The 11,067-nt window shown below is 36.6% G+C and overlaps 1 long non-coding RNA gene across 1 annotated transcript in view; it reads left to right on the top strand.

The window, feature by feature from the left end:
• The first annotated feature begins 2,554 nt into the window (after nt 1-2,554).
• The window catches only part of LOC140520413 (uncharacterized), an 84,513-nt gene continuing 76,000 nt past the window's right edge, over nt 2,555-11,067 (top strand). The window contains exons 1-3 of the long non-coding RNA XR_011972491.1: nt 2,555-3,196; nt 6,558-6,632; nt 8,609-8,722. This is a non-coding gene — a long non-coding RNA (uncharacterized lncRNA). The remainder of the gene's footprint in view (nt 3,197-6,557; nt 6,633-8,608; nt 8,723-11,067) is intronic.

Genomic DNA, 11,067 nt, shown 5'->3' with positions numbered 1-11,067 from the left:
GGTCCTGCAAATGCCAGGCAGAACCTTTATTTTTATCTTACAGTCTTTTTGAGTCACTCATCATCTTTCTCATCAATAACTGCATTTTAAAAATGCTCTCCTCTTAATGGGTGAAAATGCATATGAAAAATTTAATGAATGAAAAGAAGAGATAGCGTATCATCACACTGGTAACTAAATCCTTGTATCTAAAGGAAATCAGTTTCAGCATAACTTGTCCTTGTCACCTTGGCAAAATGTATGCCTATCTATACACTTTTGGCTTGTCTGAACCGTAGGCATGTTTCCAACTGCTGTGTGAACCAAGAGTAATGTTTTAAAAAGCTGTGCCTGCCAGTTTACAAAGGTACACATTTGACATCTTTATCATCACTTATATTGCTAACATGGGACAATTACAGTCATGTAATGTTGACCTTGGTACAGGTCCCACTTCTGACACATATAAGCTGTTTGACCATGGGTAAGTCATTTAACCTGTAAGTGCCTAAGCCAACTCTTTAATTTGTTAGTCTGCCTTAATAGAGGGAGGTTTTGCTTTTTTTTGTTTTCATCTGAAGTTCACTACACCAATGAAAGTTCAGGTTTGGAAAAGAAACATACTTATTAATATTTCTGTGCATGTATATATACACACATATACATATATGTACATTATGAATACTCTGAATAAAAAGACTATTACTTGTCTTTCTCCAGGATTTAGTATCAGCTTATTACTGGGAGCTGAAAGAGTCAATTGCCATTTTCTTTTTCTTTTTTTTTTAAAGACCTAACCAGTTGCAGGATAACATTTAGGACAAACTGATTCATTTTGCATGTTCCCAGAATAAATCATCATTAAATATATAGGATAAGATAGAAGGGACAACCCTAGCTAAGGATCTGGCACCCCTTATATGTACATGTTTAATGAACACTGATTAGACAGGCCTTATGCCATGCAAGCATTCTGTTCATAATATGAGACATCTGTTGAATGTGTAGCAGCACAGAGAACGGGCCTCTCCATAGGACTAACAGGAGTTTTCTTTCACTGGCACTAAAACGTATGGCCAAATCCCTCAGCAACTCCAGACACAAGAAGAAATTGGACATTTTCCCTCAGGAAGTAAATGACTTTTCTCTTAGGTTTCTACTCATTCTTATCCAGTTTTGTTTCTTCTTCAGGTCAATCCAATCCCCAAATACAGGCAAAATGCTTTGATTCAAGCTCCCCTGTTCACTAAGTCAAGGCACCATCTAAAGTCTTGGCTTTTAGCCAGAACACTCCTGCATAGTCCCAAGGTTTTCATCTCTTCCGTGGTGGCTTAGGAAGTGACAGAAAGAGCAATAAGATATAAATAACTCTCCACTGCCCTGAGCAGAGCTGAGAGTTTGCAAGTGGGCTTGGACAAAGCCCAGCTTCCCGTTTGGCTTCAAACATCCTTGTTTGAACTATCTTCACAGAGTGTAAGCAATGTAGTTCTACTGTCTGTATTGTTGGACACCTGGAACGGATCGATACAACACATGCTAATTATTTACAGACCATTAAAAACAAGGGATTTCAATTTAGATCAGGCTTGAGGGATTTCAATGATTAGACTTGGCCCTTTTAACATCCTGAAGAAGTCCTTATCCAAGGCCACTTAGCAAAAGTGACTTGAGAACTTAATCACAGGGAAGGTCTTGAGCTTCGTTGTACTCAAAAGTAGAATAACAAAGAGAAAGGATGGAGGAAGAAGATAAATGTTCAAATCAGAAATGCAACTTTAAAAACCATGGAAAACTTCAGATAAGAATATTGTTCTGGGAGTGGTGATCATAGGTTTGAAGGACATAACAGCAGCTTAGATTTATACTACTAGAAATGAGACTCTATTAGTTCCTTGAGAATAAATGCCTTACATGTCTATCTACCTGAATATCCTCTTCTAGTTTCACAAAGACAATCAATATACCACGCAGAGGTGAAGAGCAAGAAAATCTTCATTCCCCATCACCTCACCAAAATCACAGAATCATGAGATTTTAATGTTGGAAGCAATATCAGAAGCAATCTAGTCCAATCTGTACTCCTCCCCAAGTACTCACTACACCACAGTCAATAAGTGATCATCTAGTCTCTGCTTGAAGACTTCTAATGAGGTGGGATCCACTAATTAATGAATCAGTCTATTTCATTTTTTGATATCTCTGTCATAAATATTAAGTGTAGTCAATTTCTGTCCATAACTTCTTACTCTCTGGATTTAAGGAGAGAAAATCTAGTCTTTCTTCAAGACAATCCTTAAAAAACTAATGTGCCACATTACTCAGAACATTTGCATAAGATTTTCCTCCTTATCAGACATCAGTTACTGCTCCATATGTAGTCTTGCAGTTTCAGACTTAAGGCTCCTGAAGAGAATGTGCAACTGTATCTCATCTCTCGAATCTGGAAGCCAGAGGACTGGTATCTTTCTTCTCCCAAGTTCTCACCAACTTTATCCCTCATGCAGGCTGAAAGCTGCTGAAATAGTTAAAAAATTTTACATTGCAGATTACACTTAAATAGTGCTATCATAGTTCCTTTCTCCAACCCCCTCTGCCCCCAAGTCTTTTTTTTCGTATTATTTCTGGTTTTCTCAATTGATTATCATATGACATGAACTCAAAGTCTTTCACCAGCTTGGTTGTCACCAAGCCTTTGCTCAAACTCAATTTATTTTCTGTATACAATGGGGTCTCAGGGATTTAGCAAATAATTAGGTATGTGGAGTATCAGTCTTCATCTTACTACCTCACCTTTCTTTTGGACATAAATATAGGTTAATCAGTGAGCTTAGAATTTTGTTATCTCAAATATTCTTTCCTTCTGTGCCCTTCACGAGTTCAATTTATTGCAGGCCATTTTCTTTTTACGTTGTGCACATTTATTTTCTGGATTATTGGTCAGAAAATCAGTCTGTTTATATTTTTATTCCATAATCTGTTAATAATAATCAATTATTCTATCCATCTTATTTGGGTCCAAAGTTGTTTCTAGTGGTGCGCTTGAATATGGGAAGATGCTGTGCTTGAATTACTAGAGCCCTCTCAATATTTTTTTCATATTCTTGTCTGTTTGGCAGGATTTTCCTTTTGGAACCTCTCCTTGCCATTCACAAGACACCAGATGAGTAACAGAATCAGTCCTGATTGCAAGAAGTTTGGAAAATTTCCCCTGAATTTGGTACTAATTTTGCTTATTTAACATTTCACAAATGTTAAATTTATGAATAATATGAAAAATTCTAAATAAATGTAGACAACTCTCCACTACCTGAACTAATGGGGAATCACACAGAACAGTAGATAAGAATCATAGAAGCTAACAGCTGGAAGTGACTAAGAGCATCTATTTCAACCATTATCTGAAGGATAAAATCTGACCACAAGAATAAATGGTTATTCCACTCTGTTCTCATAACTTCAAAAATGGGAAAGTCATCACTTCATAAAGCTGTGTATTCCATTTTTGGAGAGTTGTAATTATCATTAGTAAGTTCATGTGAGTTGAAATGTACCTCTCTATAATTTGAAAGAAAAAAGATCTTTTTTATTTACTAAATTCTTATTTATTAAGCTCTTTCTCTGTGCAAAGCACTGCACTAAGCATTGGGGGTACCAATAGAAAAACAGTCCTGGCTTTTAAGTCCCACCTCTTAATAATAATAATGTTCTCAAGCCATCTTTCTCTTTTTCTGCCTTTCCTATTCCCACTAAGCTTTCTCCTGCTCCTCCCAATGTCTTTTCCATAGCTTATGTTCTCACTCCTCTTTCACCTTGGCACACTTCATTCTCCTGAATGATTATGATGCACCCTTTTCCCTTTCTTTTTCTCATCTTTCCTGTAATGAGTTTTTTTTCCTTATGTGATATTTGCTGGGATGGATAGAAGGATGAGGAGTCACCTTCTTCACCTCTGTCTTCCATAGAATCCTCCCTGCTGATTATTATCTCCATGCAGTAATCTCTTAGTTTCCCCTCTTCAAAGTAATCCTACTTGGAATCCCTGATCATCAGAATTTTTAATGCATTTTCCCTCTGTCTTCTCTTCCTGTTTCTTCCTTCCCTTCTTTTCTAAAATAATTTCACCTAAAGTTTTCATTTTCTAAGAATCCTTTTCATCACCCATTTGAGTTGAGATACACACTGTACCTGCCACCACCAGCATCACAGCTGCTGCCCACCCACAGACTGAGAAGCAGCTTTGAGTGCAGAAGTGTGTCACTTCCAGTTTGGCATGACCCAGTGGTGTCAGATTTAAGCTTTCATATAGGTTTTTAAAATACTTTCGTATGAAGTTTTGAACATTAAATTTTCTATTTTTATTAAAAAAAAGTTTTAAGGAACTTACAATTGGGGAAGAACACATATGGAAGGTTTGAGCTGCAAGTCAGATGAAAATGCCCCATGTTCTTAAGCATGCAGCCACAAAGTGGATGGTAATACATATTTTTTACCACTTCCAGTGATAAAGCTTTATCAGTTAATGATCTTGTACCACTTGAAAATGCCAAGGACTGCTGTGTTGAGAACTTTCTTTTCTGGTTCTTCAGTAGCTGTAGCTGCTGAGGAGGTGAAATTTGGAACATTCAAAGGCAGTTTGTCAGGTCCCATCTACACAAAGATTTCTTCTCTGGATTGTTGCGATGTGGACCAAGCTAACAGCATGGGTGGTGGTCTGGGGTGCGCTTCTGTTCACAGGGCTGGTAGTTTTCCGTCTCATCTGTGATGATTGGTTGGTGGCAGAGAAGGTAAATCAATTCTCCACAAGAGTGGCTTCCTTTGATAATGGCGGCAAGCACCAAACTGAAACTGAAGCAAACTGAAACTGAAAGCAAAGCTATTGATCTGGCAGGTTTTGCTATTCTTGGGGCTTCTGGTCTGAGTCCCAGGCTGTCTCCACCAGGGTCAAAGGGGAAGGGATAAGATATTTTGACCTTCTGGGCACATGATGCCTTCTGTTTTTTTCCTCCAATGTTGCTTTGCTACTTTAAATAAACTGACTTGCCTGCCCCATCCATTGGCAATTGCTTTTAGTGACAGCACGAGGAGTAGTCACTTGCTCCACAACATTGATACCCTTGATCATGGTTGCCCTTATTTTCCCTAGTAACATCCTCTGGAATAACCCAGTACACATAGTATAAGGGTAATCCATCTTCTTTATGACAATTTTTCAAATATTTGAAGGCATTTAACATGTCTTCCAAACTAAGCACACTCTGTACACACACACACACACACACACACACACACACACACACACACACACACTTTTTCTTCAACAATTCTCATATGATTTTGACTTTTCCCCTCATACTGGTTACTTTATATAACTTGTCAATGACCCTTCTAAAATATTATTCCTAGAACTTACCAAATGTCCAGATATGTTCTGATGAGGGCAGAATATAGTAGAATAATTACTTTTTTTCATCCTGGACACTATACTTCTATTAATACAATACATGGAAATGTTTACATTTTGGCTGCCCTGCTATATATGTGTGTGTGTGTGTGTGTGTGTGTGTGTGTGTGTGTGTGTGTGTGTATGTTGAAGAAGTTAATTATTTGGAATTCTGATATAGAAATTTGCATTTATTTCTATTATATTTCTCTTTTTTATGTTGAGATTTTTAGAGACCCTGATGCTGTTATTCAATGTAATAGCTATCCCTCTTAGTCTTGTGCCATACCCAAATTTAATTACATTACATCTGTTTTCATTCAAGTCACAGATAAGAATGTTTAACAAAACAAGAAAGCAAAAAAAACCTATTTTAAATAATAATTTAAATCCTTTCTCTAGACAAAACTTTTAATAGCACAGTTTAATAAGTTAGTACATTTAATAAATTAGTAAGCTGATGGATTTAATTTTCTTTCTTCTATAGGGACTTGAAGAAGTATTCATGATGGAAATACACTCCTTACTCACCACTATAGCTCTTGATCCCCTAGTAATGCATTTATATTCATGTAAACAATTTTAGAAATGTCACTTCCAGGTCTTCAACACAACCATTTCCTTAATAATAAAGAAAAATTAATTATAATAATACCATAGGTACTTTATGGGAAATGCATGAATAGTAGATAGATCATAATATGTGTATAAACCTGGGTTGTACCCTTACACCAATGTACTTGGTATTTGTTGAGAGTAGGCACACATTTACAAAAAACCTTCCAAGGAGGCATATGAATGAGGGAAACTTATATGCTCAGGATAACTTATAACTTAAGAATGACAAACTTTGATGGTCTCTTTATGTCTCTGGAGCTGTCTATTAAATTCCTTGATGAATGTAGCTTCTATGTTGAATAGATACTTTCACTGAAAAACTGGATTGATCCACATTCTGCTTGATTAACACCTTACTAGACATGATACCTCAATCAAACTAGTTAATTGTCTGAGTTACTTCCCTAGTTATTTAATTTTTCCCCTTTGGTTAGTGAGATTTCCTTCTCAACAGTAACTATATTATCCATCCATCCAGTTTCAAACTTAGCTGATGCAATTCTGAAATTTGTCCTTTCAGCAATTTTTGTCTTTATGTTTTTGGGATCAGACTTGGGACCACTCATTTGAATGATCCAGCTTTACATTATAATTAGTAAGTATTCTCATCTTCTCTCACTAATCTGATAAATTGCATTCATCCCATATCATACAGTAGTTCTAATTTCTCTCTGATAACTCTCTAGTATTTAATAGCTTGTCACATTGAAAATTCAGTAATAACCATACCAGAAGTCTGAGTCAGACTTAAAGTGATTCTCAGATGTTTAGAACCCTGAGCAAGCTCAACTCAGCAACAAACCTTAACAGGACAGTGCGTCACAAATGCTATGAGAACTTTCACCAAGTCATAGAACTTTGAACTTAAATAATTTGAGAGGCCATTGTACGTGGGAGGGCAACTGAAGCCCCAGAAGCTTACATGGCTTGCTCAATGTCTTCTAACTCTAAATCTAGAACTTGTTCCACTGTTCCATGATGTATAACTATGAAAAAGAAAGCTAGGTAGTGAGGGTAAAGAATAATAGTTGGATGGTCAATCTATATTCTTTTTTTATATAGCCATATAATTTAAACAGCCTTCAAAGAAGTCCACAACCTGGGATGAACTCATCTTGTGTGGATTTATGGGAGGATATGGAAAAAAGTTGTAAAGAATGGGCAGACATAGATATGGTTTAATATCTCATTGAAGGGAATACTCACATTTTAAGAGATCAAAACCCATTGTGTATTAGAACTGATGGTTTTGAGATTATAGTATGTTTAACTTTTGCTAAATGCCAGTGAAAGGAGCCAGGGACATAAATAAATGGTAACTTTTTGAGCTATACATCCTAAAATGTGAAAATTTCAAATAAATATAGAGTTTGATTCTAAGCCTCCCACAATCTCATTGAAGCAGCTCTCTGAAGATAACAGGAAAGAACATGCATCTTAGAAAGAAAAAAAACCCCACAAATGATTATTTATTAAAACAAAGAATTAAAAAAAGTTACTGTGGTAGATGTGATTATGAGAACTCTTGATTTTTTTTTTTGGAGTAAAACATTGTGCATGGTATTTATGTGCTTTAGACTATGTCTGAGAATGTATATATATCTTTCTGGAAAGACACAGGGAGCTTCTATTGGTACCCAAGTAAGAAGGTCCTGTTTCTAAATTACTGGTCACATAGGGTCATCCCATGATAGAAGGAATTCAAAAAAGTAAGATAGAGTTATTCTCTTCAGCTTCTCCTATAGGCCCTAGGGAGGGGAGGTCCCTCTGACAAGAGATCAGTTCCACTAACTTTTAGCTCTCAATCTTCCTCAAAATACTTTCCAATCAGAGGTCCAATTATGAGTTCCCTTCATCATTACATTGAGGCATGTGTCCCAATAAAAGGCCAGAGCAAATGCCCAACTTCATGCTGATCACTTTTGTTATAAGAGTAAGTGGAAAATAGCTTTTTGAGTATTTTATTAGAAATACTTACTTTGCAGTCTATCTATAGGAGTGACTAAGCCTCCAGCTACACAATGGTTTTCCTTCTGTGATGGACAAAATATATACTGGATGTTGTAAACTGAGAAGATTAAACTACAAGATGGATTCAGGGCTCTGATTGTGACACATACATATTTCTTGATATGTCTTAGTGGTACCTATAGCACCTTTTTATTGGTTGAAGGTGTCTGGCTTCTAGATGGTCATTTAGCTTCTCAACTGGGGACTATTGCTTGTGTTAAGCAAAGAATCTATGTAATTGCTGCCAATCAATCAATCCCTGTCACTCTTTGATCAGGTTCTCACAGATGCTTGTGTGCTTACAGAAAGGTTTCAGGAAACTTTCATCAATGTTTAACCCACTTATTATATTTCTGTTATTTTCAGAGATGTTTAGTAAGAAGGATGAGAACAAGGGGCTAATGAATGGTGGGAGTGTAGAATCAGTTGTAGGATCATCCAGTGTCAGAACTAGAAAAAACTTAGAGACCATTTAATATTATACATACATACTTATGTACATATATAATCTATATTACACAATATCTGCATGTGTATTTTTGCTTTTCTTTCTGTCTCTAGGACTTAACCCCATAACTGGTACATAATGAATCTTTAATAAATCTTATTGACTGACTGATTGAAGTGATATGGTTTAAATGAAAGAATGCTGGACTTGATCTCAGGAAGACTGAGGTATGAAGATGCATCTGTTACTGACTATCTGTGTAACCATCTGTAAGTCATTTCACTTCTTGGCATCTTGGTTTCCTCATCTGTACAAAATGTCATCCCTGTAGTACTTATTTCACAAAAAGTTATGGACAGCAAATTATATAAAATGTGTAAAACATTTTGCACCTCTTAAAACAGTCTATAAACATCAGTTATTATTGTCCATATTAGCAAAACTGGGTTCATCAACTTACAACCAACCCAGTGTATTTTGATTTTTAAAGTTGAAGCCAAATAAAGATGATAAATCTATCCTTACTCTGTACCCTAGTCCCTCTGAGGACCAATAGGACACAGTTATAAGATGTCTGAGGTATATCTTACAACCATAGAACAGAAAGTAGCTCTAATTTGCCTGGGACTATTAAGCAGATGTCCTTGGCTTTCCTTACAGCCCAAAAGATGATGTCTGACAGCTGTGTTGGAAATGTGATAAAGATGCAAGTCTCTTGAAGAGGCATCTTAGATAATGTGCATTCCAGGCACTGCATGGATGATACTGGCCAGAGGGTTGTTTGATTTTGGATGTTCAATGATTAGATTAGTATAAAAACTGCCCTCTTTAAAATGATCAGCACTTTATCAACATATTCTTCTTGTTCTGAGACTGCCAGAAACAGTTCAATGGAAAACAGAGGTGAGGTACAATCAAATACTTAGGGTCTGTGGGAAAAACCAGCCCTTGCTTGAGAATAGGTTATTATAAACATCAACTTAAAAACTTCAGCTCAATCACACAGTGTTGTAGTGGGTCCAGAATGCTGTAGGGCCTGAAATAAAGATTGGAGAAAGGAAGGCGTTCAGCATCAGATTCTTCCCTTTCGCAATCCCATGAAATGAAGGGGAAAGAAAAACACGTTACTACTTTGGGAATCTGTGAGAATTTTGAGTTGGAGAGAATTGTTTTCTCATCCACATTTTTAGGGGGATTATCAGCTGCAGATGGGCATTTTTCCCTAACTGTAGGAGCAGTCGATTGCATCGCAAGATTTCCATATTAAACTTGCATCCTGCTATCAGTTTGTGATAGACCCTGATGAAAATTCTCAATGTAAAACTTTTTTTAGTCTATAAAATGGGAATGGAAGAACATCACTAGTGGTGTGTCTTCTTTGTCCATATTGATGATATAATAGATCCATTGGAGGGTAGTGTTCCTTTTCTGCCCGTTTCTAAACCATGTCACTTGTACTTTGACCATTCTCCTCATCCCCTTACCCCCACCTGTCACAGAACTTGGACTCTGCCTTGAGACCTTTGACTCCAGTAAGGGAGCTTTGGATTTATTTTTCCTGGAACTAGTCTACCATGTAACTTCTGAGATATTTCAAACCACACTGCCACTTGTGTATTGCTCTCCTTACTCTTTTTCTCCTTTAAACATCTTTACTTATTGCCATCCTTCATTAGATTATAAGCTCCTTCTGGGAAAGGACTGTCTTGCTTGTGTATTTGTATTTTCTGTGTTTAGCATAATGTTTATGACATAATAAATTCTTAATACTATTTTTCATTCATTCATTCATTCATTCATTCATTCATTCATTCATTCATTCATTCATTCATTAGCTTTTGTCCACAGGTCTCCATAGGGAATCTGAGCTTAGAGTTTTTTATCTCTGCTTTGAGTTTTCTTTTTTCCTCCATTGATTCATCCATCCAGTATGCCTTACATAAAAACAACCTTTAACCTCCCCCTGGATTTACCTAAACAAAGAAAGTCAATGAATCCTTCCTTCCTCAGAATAACTCACAAAATGATAAGTCCCCAGCCCTATTGGTCAAAATCATAGATTTTGAGTTCGAAGTGAACTTTGAGGTCATTTAATTGAAACCCCTCATTTTATAGTTGACCAACAGCTCCAGAATGGTTAAATGACTTCCTCAAGGTGAAATCTTGACTAAGTCAGGATTTGAACCCAATTCCTCTGATTGCAAATCTGGTGCTCTTTGCTTCTCCTTGAATCAAATTGAGTGTCCTCTGGACAACACACTCATGATCTCTCTATGTTTTGGTGGGGGTGGAGGGGAAATAGTAGCTGGATGTCCCAAAGTGTCTTGGGGATATCAACTATTCCCTAGGCTCTTGTTGATTTTATCATACTTCTTTTGGTGTCTTGCTTGGATGTAGTGGTTACTCTGTAGGATAATGATTAGTGTCCTCATGATCTCTCTCTCTTTATCATGCAGATCTTGTTTTGCAAATGTTCCAGTAGGAGAGTAGATAAAAGAAAAGAAAAAAGGACTGAAGTAAGAGTCAGGGGAGAAATGAAGATTTTGCCTCTGAAAGAAATGATCATTTCTCT

Source organism: Notamacropus eugenii, chromosome 1 (assembly GCF_028372415.1).
Source record: "Notamacropus eugenii isolate mMacEug1 chromosome 1, mMacEug1.pri_v2, whole genome shotgun sequence".
Classification (NCBI taxonomy): domain Eukaryota; kingdom Metazoa; phylum Chordata; class Mammalia; order Diprotodontia; family Macropodidae; genus Notamacropus; species Notamacropus eugenii.
This window is presented reverse-complemented; position numbering and strand designations above follow the sequence as displayed.